Below are 11532 nucleotides of genomic sequence, written 5' to 3'. Positions count from 1 at the left end.
TTGTGTAACAAATTTGAAACATGAAGTGTACCTGGCTTGTGCATCCTTATGAGTGGCGGTCAGGGACGAGCGATGGTCTTTTCCTACCAATCTATCCCTCTAGGAGCATGCACGTAGTGCTTGGTTTTTGATGACTTCTAATTTTTTGCAATAAGTATATGAGTTCTTTTGACTAATGTTGAGTCCATGGATTATACGCACTTTGACCTTTCCACCATTGCTAGCCTCTTCGGTACCGTGCATTGCCTTTTCTCACCTTGAGAGTTGGTGCAAATTTCGCCGGTGCATCCAAACCCCATGATACAATACGCTCTATCACACATAAACCTCCTTATATCTTCCTCAAAACAGCCACCATACCTACCTATTATGGCATTTCCATAGCCATTCCGAGATATATTGCCATGCAACTTTCCACCGTTCCGTTCATCATCATCATCATGACACACATTACTTTTGTCATATTGCCATTGCATGATCATGTAGTTGACATCGTATTTGTGGCAAAGCCACCATGCATAATTTTTCATACATGTCACTCTTGATTCATTGCACCATCCCGGTACACAGCCGGAGGCATTCATATAGAGTCATATCTTGTTCTAGTTTCGAGTTGTAATTCATGTGTTGTAATCAATAAATGATGATCATCATTATTAGAGCATTGCCCAAAAACAAAAAAAGAAAAAGAAAGAAAAAAATAAAGGACAAAAGAAAAAAAGAAAGGCCAAAGAAAAAAAGAAAAAAAGGAAAAAATAAAAAGAAAATAAAGAAAATAAATAAAAGGGGCAATGTTACTATATCTTTTTCCACACTTATGCTTCAAAGTAGCACCATGTCCTTCATATAGTGAGTCTCATATCTTGTGCTTCAAAGTAGCACCATGTTTTTTATATAGTGAGTCTCATATGTTGTCACTTTCATATACTAGTGGGAATTTTTCATTATAGAACTTGGCTTGTATATTCCTACGATGGGCTTCCTCAAATTCCCTAGGTCTTCGTGAGCAAGCAAGTTGGATGCACACCCACTAGTTTTATTTTGTTGAGCTTTCATTCATTCATAGCTCTAGTGCATCCGTTGCATGGCAATCCCTACTCCTCATGTTGACATCAATTGATGGGCAACTCCATAGCCCATTGATTATCCTCATCAATGTGAGACTTTCTCCTTTTTTGTCTTCTCCACACAATCACCATCATCATATTCTATTCCACCCATAGTGCTATATCCATGGCTCACGCTCATGTATTGCATGAAGGTTTAAAAAGTTTGAGATTATTTAAGTACGAAACAATTGCTTGGCTTGTCATCGGGGGTGTAGAATTTGGGAACATCTTTGTGTGACGAAAATGAAGCATAGCCTAACTATATGATTTTGTAGGGATGAACTTTCTTTAGCCATGTTATTTTGAGAAGACATGATTGCTTTGATTAGTATGCTTGAAGTGTTACTATATATTTTATCAATATGAACTTTTATTTTGAATTAGTTGGATCTGAACATTCATACTTTTATGCTATCTTGAGAGAAGCGACTAGTGAAACCTATGCCCCCCCGGGTCTATCTTTTATCATATAAGCTTTCAATCTACTTTTATTTGCATCTTTACCTTTTGCATCTATATTATAAAATACCAAAAATATATTTATCTTATCATATTATCTCTATCAGATCTCACTTTCGCAAGTGGCCGTGAAGGGATTGACAACCCCTTTTATGGCATTGGTTGCGAGTTTTTGTTTGTTTGTGTAGGTGCGTGGGACTTTTGAGGAGCCTCCTACTGGATTGATACCTTGGTTCTCAAAAACTGAGGGAAATACTTACAATATTATTGCTGCATCACCCTTTCCTCTTCAAGGAAAACCAACGCAAGCTCAAGACGTAGCAGTAGGCCGGCCCATTAACAGGCTGCCATGTTTTGGGCCAAATGCGGCCCATATTTGATCCGGTCCGTTAACAGCCTGCCACGTTCCGGGCCTAATAGAGGCCCATATGAGATCCGGCCCGTTAAAAGCCTCCCACGTTCTGGGCCAAATTACGGCCCAGATCAGGTCCGACCCTTTGAGAGGCTTTGGGCTAAATTTTGACCCATATCAGATTCGGCCCGTCCATTGGATGCTATTCTTTTGGGCCCACTTGATAAAGGGCCATTTAGTAATTCAGCCTGATATTAGTTTCGGCCTGTTAAAGGCCCGTTTAACATTTCAGCCCTATATATATTTCGGCCTGTTAAAAGCCCGTCATATAGTTGGGCCTAACTATGGCCCCGTTTGCATCCGGCCTGCTCACAGCCGATAATCTGATTGGGCCAAACAAGGACCGAGACAATTTTGGCCTGTTATAAGCCCATGATGTGATTGCCACAATCATGGGCCGGGGTCTATTTCGGCCTTCTGCCGGCCCATGAGCTGTTCGACACGTTTCAGGCCCAACCTACTTTTCGACCTCCTAAAAGCCCATTGAGTTTTCTTGGGAAAATAGGGCCGGCGGTTTACTCAGCCTATTAAAGGCCCGAATCTACTAGTGGGCCAGTTTACACTTAGACCTGTTAACGAACCAAGATGACGGGGCCCATGATGCAGATCATACATAGTGATTTGCATGATGGCCCGATTATGTACCGTAATTTTACGGTTTGGACGGTTTACTACGAAGATAGGATATATATACAGTAAAATAACTGCAGCATCGTGAATAAGAAAAAAACTAGACTATACAACAATAAAATTGCAGTATATTACATCCACTTGGCATCAAAATTCGCCACTATGATAATAAAGCACAAGCGGACAGCAGATTACATACACTTGGCATCAAAGATCACCACCAGTGCAATTAAACACGCCGACAAAATAATATACAAAACCGATAACACTTCAATAGAGTTCAAGAAAGGTTAGCCCTGCTCGGGAGCTGCAGCGCAAGCAGCTGAGCAAGCTGATGAGACTGCACTTGTTTGACACTTATATCCTCCTCACTCTGAAAGATAAACAAGTAGACAGATGACAGGTTTTGCACATATAAGTATCGGTGCTGACAATTCATCACATTTCTTACTAACGAATAAAGTGACACATTTTAAAATAGCATAAACACAATATGGTATTGTTCAGGTCAAGACATGGAAGGAAATGACATTGTGAAGGAGTTGGCAGCTTCACGACACCACTGGATTACAGATCAAGAACTCATAAGTATTAATGGTTAGTGTGCTATCAATTTACCCATTTCAGATTGGCAAAATAAGATCACTTGCTCTATATAGTATAATTTACATGGCATGAAGAAGGAACTTGGTTGTACAACTGAAAAATTAAATTGAGAAGGACAAACTTTTGTTTATGAACTACATAATAAACTTTAAACATGCAATTTGATGCAAACACCAAAAATAAATAGTTGTTGCAGTCATGCCTAACCAAATATACACAACAAAGTTTGAAGGCTTGAGAAGGACAAACTTACATTATTGGTGAAGCAAGCTCTATAAAGCCCTTGTCCATTCTGATGGGGGGGGGGGCAATTCAAAAAGTTTACCACATAATCTTCTTCATAAGCATTGCCTTTATTCTACATTTTGTTAAGAGTAAATATAGATGTGACAATATAAGAAAAAATGGACAATATTTAAGATAAGATGAAGAGTGATGCTACATAACCAAGTAGCTAAAAATGTAAGTACAATGATACAGGCAAAAGGTGCAGCCAAGAGCAATGCAGAGCTAAACTTCTTCAGTACCATCGGTGTTATCCAACCTTCTGGTAAGAGTAAATATAGATCTGATGTGTAGAAAATGGAGGGCAAAGGAAAATAAGATGCAGAGTGATGGTACATGAACAACTACCTGTCAATATAAGTACACTGATAAAGGACAGCAGGTACTTACAAGAACAATTCAGAGCTAAAATTTTTCATTGGCATTGGATATATTCTACACTAATGTAATCATTCATACATATCAGATAATTTGGAGCGAACAATTGATAAGAAAGCTATCATGCATACTGCTGTCACATAATGAACCAGGTATGTATGCAAGTACAGTGATACAGGACAACAGCTACTAACAAGAGCAAAACAGCGGGCAGCATATTTGCGATATCCTATCGTCCTTTTCAAACCGGAATTCTTTTTTGAGCAGATTTCCTGCAAAAAAGATCTGTAAGGCACATGTAGAAAAGTAGTAGTTCAAATTTTCATGCGATATCATAGACAGTACCTCATCCTCGGAACGATACCAGTGCATAACAAGGTTTTTCCATTCAATGTCTTCTAAATTTAGCACAGGAGACTTCACCGGAAATTCATTTATAGACTTGCCATCAAAGTGTGATTTCCTCAGGTAACACCGATACTGCTGCAATGCTTCCTTGAAAAGCGCAAGCAAGCTTTGCTCATCATGACCATCCGGATTGACCCTCGCCTACTTACAACAATGTAATGTAAATCATTCATGTGTTCAATCAGCAGAAAACAGGAAAATAATCACCATGAATAATAGCACTTACACGTAAGTGGGACAGGAAGATGTGAAAATGGTGTTTGTCTTCACTATAATCTTCCCATGATGGGAATATATGCACGTAGTCCCTAACAACATTGAAAGCATTGTCTTTTAAACTGGAAATAACTGGAATGGGGTTCCAATCTGTAGGAATTGGCCGTCTCTGCAGTTGGGATAGGTCTTCGGCCGGTGGACTTGCTGTACTTTTTGCTGGAGTGGGATTTTTCTGTGGTACGGCTGGTGCTATGGCAACTGAAATCAGCATACCTTTTGCTGGAGTGCATGTCCTGTGTGGTGGGGCTAGTGGTGTGGCCAGTGAAGTATGGGTACAGTCTGCTAGAGTCGGTCCTACGTTTTGTGTCACTGGTTGTACAACCAATATAGGTGAGGTGATGTCTGATTTCTCCGGCACAACCACGTTTTTCAAGGACTTTCCTGGTGCTCCTTTAGGTTCGGCAATCACCCTCTTCCTTTTTGATGTTTGATGCACAAGAACAACATTTGAGTGAAAAAACATGGTATGATGACAGATGGAATATGTATTGATAATGGATGGGCATGGCATCTCGACATATATGATGAGTAAACTAAGCAGATGGCGATGCAACAAAGTAGAAGAAATGCAAGACAACATATGCAAGATACGCGCAATCAATAAAACCTTGCCAAATTATAACAGGCACCTTGATGGGTGAACATGACAGGCCATCAGCCTTTGACTCCTCGAGGTTAGAATAGTCATTAGGATCATATTCTGAACAAGAATCTACAGGTGGGGAGCGTACGAGTTTCATTGCATCCAGAATAACACTCAATGCCTTGGTGCCAATTTTGTAAGTCATTGCAGTGTTCCACAATATTCTTCTGATGCACGGATTCTGATATTAACTGTAATTACGTATAATATATGAGAACCATGAAAACATAAATAGTTGTGAGATTATCTTTGTAATGCAGATTATATTCTAATATATGGGCGCCCCTGTAAACAATTTTGTGCTATCACTGGATTCTGATGAGAGAGCTCATGTGTGCTGTAATATGGTGCATGCATTTATATAATCTGGCACAAGTACACAAAAAATAGGCTCTAGAAGTAAGGATAGTTGGCAGATGATAGGTTCATAATATACTGTATAGAGAGTTTTTTTGCCAAACCATGATAACAAGAGCACACAACAACTAGGCAGATCATAGTGTACATAACAGGGGTACACCATAACCACGATATATAAATCGGAAAAGTGGAACTGGCTTGAAAATACGGTGTTGTATTGCCGCTAGTAATTGAAAGCCTATCGATCACGTATAGGCTAGCTCTATCAGCTGTTGACTGCAGATGTCCCTACGCCCCTTCCTGACAAGGAACATACTATACGTACTAAATATAGAATAAACAAAGAGGAACATGTTAAAGAACAGAAGAGGAAGCATATTCTTGAGGTTCCCCTTCATTGCATACAATGTTGGTTGCCCACTCATGATGAATCACAACGCCCAAAGAAATGCAATTCCATGTTGTCTCTCTATATGTGGCAATTTTGAACAAGAGTCATTAGGATCATATTCTTAACAAGAGTCAACAGGTGGGGAGCGTATGAGTTTCATTGCATCCAGAATGGCACTCAATGCCTTGGTGCCAATTTTGTAAGTCATTGCAGTGTTTAGCTTCAAGAGTGGACTGCTGCTAGTGCGACACAAAGCAGCTACATAGATCATAGTGTAGATATAACGGGAAAACCTTAAGCATCAGAGTAAAATCAGCAAAGTGGAACTTGCTGGAATATATGTGCTAGTATTACTGGTACGGCTACAAAGGCTTCGGATACCAACTCTCTTCAAGTGAAGGTGCGGTACTGTTAATATCAGTGTAACTCTCAAAGGCGACACAACTCCCCGCATTTCCTTGCTATTCTTATAGGATTCAAGTGGGCAGGCCACTACAAATCCTATTCCTATGTTTATAAAATCCTACGAATCAAAGAGGCTCAAAGTGTCCATCACAACCGACCGTATAGACCTCTACACTGCAAATATCCCTCCTCATCTTCAGTACAAGGAACATACTGTACTACTATCATACTCCCTCCATTCCAAAATATAAGTCTTGGTATAGATGTATCCAGATACATTTTAGAGTGTAGATTCACTCATTTTGCTCCATATGTAGTCCATGGTGGAATCTATACAAAGACTTGTATTTAGGAATGGGGAGACTACATATTAAAGAAGAACGAAAGAGGAACATGGTAAAGAAGAGCAAGCAAAATTTGGATAATAAAATGTTGGTTGCGCAGTGCCCACACATGATGAACCAGAGCGCATTAAGAATGCAACTCCCTGCTGTCTCTCGACCATTTCAGGCGGTTGGATGAAGATCCTACGTCTCCTAACCCTTCTTCTTCATCGTCTCTGATTCTTCCAATATGGAACACCACACGGGCCGCCGGCCGGACCACCAGCCCCACCGCCTTTGTTCCTCCGCTACCCCCACCCCCACCCCCACCCCCACCCGCGTCGAGTTTTCTTCGTTCAGTGAGGCCCCACCACCGCCCCCCGCCACAACCACCTGAGCCCCTTCGTTCGCACCAGCGAACTCCGGCGAGCTCTGAAAAATCGAATGACCCAATTTTGAAATTTAGTCTACTGTGATTTAACTAGTGCGGAATATAAAAGGGAAAAACCATAAGCATTGGGAGTATAGTGTTGAGTATTCCATGGCGGATCTGAAGGTGCAAACCGAACAAAGGCAACTTCGCAACCAAGACAAGAAACTACAGTAAAGTAGTGGCGATCTATTTTCTTGCTGTGATAAATAAGTTGAGTAGATACAGAAGAGTACCGCCTCTGGTGCGGCGCCGTGTATGCATCTGTTGAGAATTTGACGGTGCTGCGATAGCGATGGCTATTGGCGACGTGGAAGCAGATCTAGGAGGGTAGACGGTGGCGGCGGGGCGCGGTGGATGAGATGGTCGTAGGAGTGGCGCCGGCAAGGTGGACGACGGTGGGGATGAAGCAAGAGGACGGGATGCAAGGATCGCAGTCCGAAGCTGTGGATGAGAGAGGTCGATCTCTTGTAATGGACGGCGGCGTTGGGGTATCAGCTCCGGCATGGTGGAGGAGGACGGCGGTGGATGGGGTGGCGGACGGAGGACGGCGGTGGATGGGGTGGCGAACGGAGGAGGCTGGTGTGGAGAGGGTGTTTTGGCGCCCACGGAGTACGAATGGGGAAAAGGGAGGTAGAGAGGAAGGGGGAGCCATGCATTCAGGGCGCGCTTGTCTCAAATGCGAGGAAATTACAAACTTAGCCCCCGTTTCAAATTTCCTACATCACAGCAATATTTGTCGGTTGGGGATAGCACGGTAATCTCGCACACACCAAATATTTGCCGACGAGAGTTTGTTTTTGGCGCCCACCGTTTATGAATATGAATCGGGGAGGGAGTCGATTTCGGCCGAGGACACACTGTGTTTTGGCGCCAACCGTGTATGAATCTGGGTGAGAGGCGGCTATGTCACGTTTGGGTGAAATTACAAACCTACCCTATCAAAACTTATGGAAATCCAGCAGATAGGCTTTGCATGGCAGGGACATGCTGTAGTAATTTCCATCTCGCAGATTTTGGTTTTGGATGGTTACTGCGACTTTCCCTGCTTCGTTCAAATTTTGCAGAGTGCACGTTTTCCGTGCCAACTCAATTGGAATCCCGTTTCTATTCTATTTTTTCGGGCGGGATCCATTTTCAATTGCAATTAAATTCTATATACATCATTTTTTATATATACTTTCAAAAGCACAACACCATTTATACATAAATATGGTTTACAAATGGCATGATCTCAGATTCATAAGGTTGTATCCATCAATTTGGATTTTCAAATATTTGAAACCACTTTATGTTGAAATCCAATGTATGCATTCCTCGCTAACTGTCTCCAATTAATGTGCGTTTCATGCGGTTTTTTTACTTATCAAACATGTATAATGTGTTTCACGCACGCAACATATATTGTAATCCTGTTTAGACATTAATTGCATATAAACCATGCATTATTTGTAATTAAAGAATCTATGGATCACCAGTATTGATAAACTATATATAATTACACGTGTGCCCAAATTCAAATGAATATGCATGTTTGATACACCAATTTTGCGTTATGATATTATCGATGTCGTGATCTCCAGTTTAAATATTTGTATCCCCTTTAATCCAGATATTCGTCTCATATAGATATCACTCATGCTTATATAGGACTATCTCTCTGGACCTATACATGTTCATCATCTCTTAGGTATCTCTCGTGCTACCTGTATGTCAATAATGATCTTTTATCTTCGTAACACACTGACGGTACTCTCTCCCTCGACCTTCATCACTCTATCTCTCTCTAAGTATATCTCGCTCCCTCCTATGTGTCTCTAACTATGATTCTCCATGTGGAATCTCTTTATCTCACACAAACACAAAACTTTGTCTCCTGGGGTCTCATTTCTCTCTACTATTCCCCTGTGTGCCACTCGCACACCCCTCATACGGAGATGTCTTTCGCTCCTTAGATATGAGAACCTATGACTCTTCCTCTTAAATATATCTTTCTCACACACAAACACAAACTCTGTCTCCCAGGTTCTCATATTTCTCCACTGTTCTCTTATATGTCGCTCACACACACTCTCTCTCCCTAGAGATATCTTGTGTTCCCTCATATGTCTCTCTAGCTATCACTCCCGTTATGAAATATCTTTCTCTCTCGCAGACACAAAACTCCGTCTCTCGGGATCTCATTTCTCTCTGATATCTGTTTGTATGTGACTCACATGCACCCTCTCTCTATCTCTCTCACACCCACACACATAACTCAGCCTTCTGATCCACTCGACTCCTATATCTAACGCACACTAGCTAGCATCTTTATCTTTCTATTTATCTGTTTCTCCATCAACCTTCTTTCTTGCCCTCACTCTTGCTTCCTATCACGCACACTACATATGTTTCTCTACATGCAGTCAAGTGCCCTCTTTTTATCTTTCTATCACACACACATATATAACTTCACCCTCTGAACCACCCGGCGGTCATCTCCAACACTCAAACTAACGGATGTCCCTCTAGCTAGCATCTCCATCTCTGTATCTATCTGTAGTTTCTCCGTCAACATTTCGTTCTCGCACGGAGTCTTACTTCCTATCACCCACACTATATATGTCTCTCCATACATATGCATTTATAGGTTGATCTCTTTTGCACAATCGTTGTGCCTCACTCCCTCTACTCGCCATAGATGCATGCTCCAGCCCACGTGTCGGTGGGAAACGACACCTATGGGATCACAAGGATCCTTACTGCGGTTGCAGGGCGCTGGGTGCTGAGGAGAGCAGGATCAGCAGTCAGTACAAGCACGCAGATCGTTTACCTAGGTTCAGGCCGCAGGGATGCGTAACGCCCTAGTCCTGCTTTGATGTGTGTATTTGTGTTCTTGAGGTTCTTGAACTAGCTACAATTGGCGTAACTTGTCCAAAAGTCCGAATCCTTCTCCTGGATCCCTCGGGCCTCCTTTTATAGGAAAGGGGATCACCACAGTGGCACACAGGAGGTGGCTTCGGGGTACTGTGATTAAGCCTATCCTTTGCCATTATGGGACAAAGTGCATTTAATGCGCCCCTGACGTGTCCCCTCCACTTTACTGCCACTTTGCCCTACCTCGACACGCGCCTGGGCTAGCGAGGCGGTCAGCACCATGTAGGCTGGTAGGCTGTTGAGGTGGCGCAGTGGTAGGTCCTTCATGAAGATTTGCATGCCACCATGTAGGCATGCGCTGAGCTGGCCGAGAAGCCTTGTGCTGACATGCAGGTGCCCGCCCAGCTGGTGGGCTGGCAGCTGCATGGGAGCGGTGGCAGAAGCTTGGCGGGTGCGGGCCTGGCTGTGGCCTCGCGGACGTCCCCGACAAGGGCCTTGCTGGGGCCTGGCAAGGGTCTTGCCGCGGCATTGCGGTCGTCCCCGGCAAGTGGGTTTCCTCGGCGAGGATCTCGCCGAGGTTCGTCGTCTTCTACTCTTCTGATTTGAAGTGTTCTTGTCTTCACAAAGATCTGCATGCCACCATGGAGGCGCCTCCCGAGCCCATGTCCCAACATGGTTGGTGACGCTGGAGAAACTGGGGCTCAAGGGTGGCGCGTCCTGCTGGCGTCAGGTAGGCTGCTATGGCAAGGGCCTTGCCGGGGCCATGGGGGCTGCCCCGGCAAGGACCTTACCAGGGGAAACCACTTCGCCTTCTTGCTCTTTATGCTTCCGTCTTGGCGTTGCTTTGATTTTGTGTTTCCGCCCTGCTTAAGCGTGGTCGTGGGCGCGGCTCTGACTGCCCGTGCACAAATAACGGGTACAAAGGAGCGCCCCTACTTTAGTACACCAACACCATGCCACTATCTCTTAAAGACAAAAACACATGCTCAATTGTCGGGCCTTCTTCCCTGCATTCTCACATGCATGCATATTGTCATACCAATCCGTCTCTCCCATGTCATTGATCTTATCACTTATGTCTTCTTTCTTTTATCTCGATCATGCGCGAGTGCACACACACATTCCTTCCGCCTGGATGGGTAAAACACACACTCACACTTAACAATATCCTTCTAGCTACCCCCTCTCACTCTTCCCCTATATCCCCGAAACCAATAAGACCATCCCTTTGTTTAATTCCCGCCTACATGCACCATCGATATATAGTAGTCTTCCTCGGTGTCTCTCGAACAAACACGTTCTCTCGATGTCGACTCCTCTCACGCGCACACACCTTCTCTTCCCTCTCTACAGGCATTTTCTCTCTCGCACCCCATCGTTGGTGGCCTCTGCCATACACATCACCTCTCTATGATGAAGCCATGCACACTTAAATTACATCCGCCACCGAGGACCCCGCGACACACACACACACACACACATGCACACACGCACGCACACCCACCCACCCACCCACACACACACACACAAACACACACACACACACACTAAGACTCCATCT

Source organism: Triticum dicoccoides, chromosome 3B (assembly GCF_002162155.2).
Source record: "Triticum dicoccoides isolate Atlit2015 ecotype Zavitan chromosome 3B, WEW_v2.0, whole genome shotgun sequence".
Taxonomy (NCBI): domain Eukaryota; kingdom Viridiplantae; phylum Streptophyta; class Magnoliopsida; order Poales; family Poaceae; genus Triticum; species Triticum dicoccoides.
Note: the sequence above shows the minus strand (reverse complement) of the source record.